Consider the following 2,850-nt stretch of genomic DNA (forward strand, 5'->3'; position numbering starts at 1 on the left):
AGTTGGGTGTAATGCATTGCGCTGGTTAATGTTTACATATGGAACCATCCTTGAATTCCAGGAATAAGTTCCAGCGGAACCTATACCCGTGTTCCTGATTATTTGGATGCCAAAGGGCTTTCATCACCAAAGTAATGGATAAATGTTTACCAGCCACCTTTGAGGGAGCAAGAAACTAGTCTCAGCCTGGAGAACCTACTAAACATGATTCTTACCCTTACATCATAGAAATAAAGGTAAAAATAGTAAGTAGGAAACAGAATTAATACAGCATGATTGTCTGTGGAATTAATATTTTAAGAGTTTTGCCTCCTATCTATACAGGTCATTGTTCTGCAGTGTCTTTGTCTAGCTTTAATGGTTGGGTAATTTTTACTTTACAGAATGACATAGAAAGTGTTTCTACTTAATTTGTTAAATGTTTGTGGGGTGATACTGAGTCTCATTCCCAGCCTCCTCCCAAGTCCTAATGCCTTCGTTTTAACACCTACTTATTTATTTTGTCTGAATAGGTGTGGGGGTTGGGTACCACAGCATGCCCGTGGAGGCCAGAGAACAACTTGCTGAAGAGTTGATTCTCTCTTTCTATCCTGTGGATTCCAGGAATGGTCAAGTCATTAGACTCGACGTAGGCATATTTACCTGCTGAGGCATCTCGACCGCCTGCTCCGTTTTGTAAAAACTCTCTCTTACTTCATCAGCCAGGATACCAGTCCCTGAGATTGTGTTGCTCTTGTTGGGATATGTAAGACAAGTGATCTAATCTCCCGACTTGGTACATAGTCTTAGTCAGGTTTTCTATCTACTTCTTCACTAATTTAGTATTTATCAATTCTTTCTTTCCATAATTCTCTATCCTGTTATTCCTGTTTGGCAGTACAATTAATTATTCAGTGTGCTCTTTCACAGCTCATTTCTGGTTTTGCAGAATTAGCGTTGATGTGGCTACCTCCTTTCAATTCTGATTTTCAGGTTATTTTGTTCTTTCCTTCTCTCCCTTCCTTCCTTCCTTCCTTTCTTTCTTCTTTCTCTCTTTCTTTCTTTCTTTCTTTCTTTCTCTCTCTCTCTCTCTCTCTCTCTCTCTCTCTCTCTCTCTTTCTTTCTTTCTAACCCATTCTGAAGAACCAACCAGCCAAATTTGAATTTATAAAATGTCTCTGTTGTTTTTGTCTTTTCTATTTTGTTTATTTCTTCTCTAAAGTTTAATAATTTTGTTGTTGTTGTTGCTTTGTTATCTTAGGTTTAGTTTCTTCCTTTTCTAGTTTTCTTGGTTCCAGACTGACAGCCTTGGTTGGCATTTTGCTTATTTTTAATGCATTTGCTTTTAGCTCCGGGTTTCCCTCACACCTTTTCACGGTATTGTTCACATTCTGATATGTTGATTTTTATTTTCATTCATCTCTGAGAAGTTTCTCATTTCCTTAGTGACTCCCCTGGTCTATTTTTTAAGTCTTACAAGTTTTAATGTTTGATTACTATTTGGGGATTAAATCTCAACTCCAAACAAACAAACAAAAACAACCAAACATCAAAACAACCAAACATCCATGTTTTAGAGTATTCATCTTATCTTGTGCATGTGTGTACCTGCCTTCCTGTGTGTGTGTGTGTGTGTGTGTGTGTGTGTGTGTGTGTGTATGTGTGTGCCCGATGCCCTCAGAGTTGAGAGGATCGTGTCACATCCTCTGAAACTAGAGTCAGAGGACTGTGAGCTGTCTCTATCACTTGGGACTGAACCTCATCCTCTGCAAGAGCAGCCAGTGATCTTAACTGCTGAGCTCTCTCTCCAGCCTTGCTCCAGATTCCTTCTTATGTTTGTTAGATCCCACCCCAATCTTCTTATAAAACTCTCAGCCTTCTCTGCATCGACCCTCATCTCAGTCATGCCCTTCAGGGCCTTCTGCGTTGTCTTTAGAAAACTTTTGTCTTCGTCCTCCCCTCTGTCCCAACGCACCTAGCAACACGCACCCCCATCATTGTTTATAACCATAATTTAGAGATTCTCTGCCAGGTCATTCTGCCTGAAGTAAGCTGAGGTTTTGGAGGACAGTGACTTTGTTCATGCTCCTATTTATTCAATAGCAGTGACAGAACAGAAATGAAAGGCTACATGCGCCATTGAGATCTTGCTTCGTAGATATGAGTCAAAAAGAATAAATAGGAAACACAGAAGGAGAAACTGGGGGCTATGAAGAAAATAGCAGTCTAATGTGATAAATGAGTGAAGAGTGAATACTGTGCATAGAATTGTCAGGGAAGAGGCATCACTCTGAGGCTTGATACTTGAAACTAAGACTGGGCCTGTAAAGGAATGTATGCGTAAGAATGTTCTAGACTGAGGGAGTGGGCTTAAGAAAAACTATCGGAAATCTCTTTCTTGCCCTTTCTCAGATACTGTCCTATTACCCTTTCTTTCTCCCAGTAGCCCCTTCCTTGGAGACGTGAGGACGTGATCTTCGTTGGTGTAATGCCAAGCAACTAGAGCTTCCAGGGACTAAGCCACTACCTATGGACTGACCCTGGACTCTGACCCCATAGGTAGCAATGAATATCCTAGTAAGAGCACCAGTGGAAGGGGAAGCCCTTGGTCCTGCTAAGACTGAACCCCCAGTGAACGTGATTGTTGGGGGGAGAGCGGCAATGGGGGGAGGGTGGGGAGGGGCACACCCATAAAGAAGGGGAGGGGGAGGGATTAGGGGGATGTTTGCCCGGAAACCGGGAAAGGGAATAACATTCGAAATGTAAATAAGAAATACTCAAGTTAATAAAAAAAGAAAAAGAAATACTAAAAAAAAAAGATTGTTGCATTGTCATGGGGAGGGACAAAGTGAGAGAAGACGTTGTGGTTGG

The sequence above is a fragment of the Rattus norvegicus genome, chromosome 7, assembly GCF_036323735.1.
Source record: "Rattus norvegicus strain BN/NHsdMcwi chromosome 7, GRCr8, whole genome shotgun sequence".
Taxonomy (NCBI): domain Eukaryota; kingdom Metazoa; phylum Chordata; class Mammalia; order Rodentia; family Muridae; genus Rattus; species Rattus norvegicus.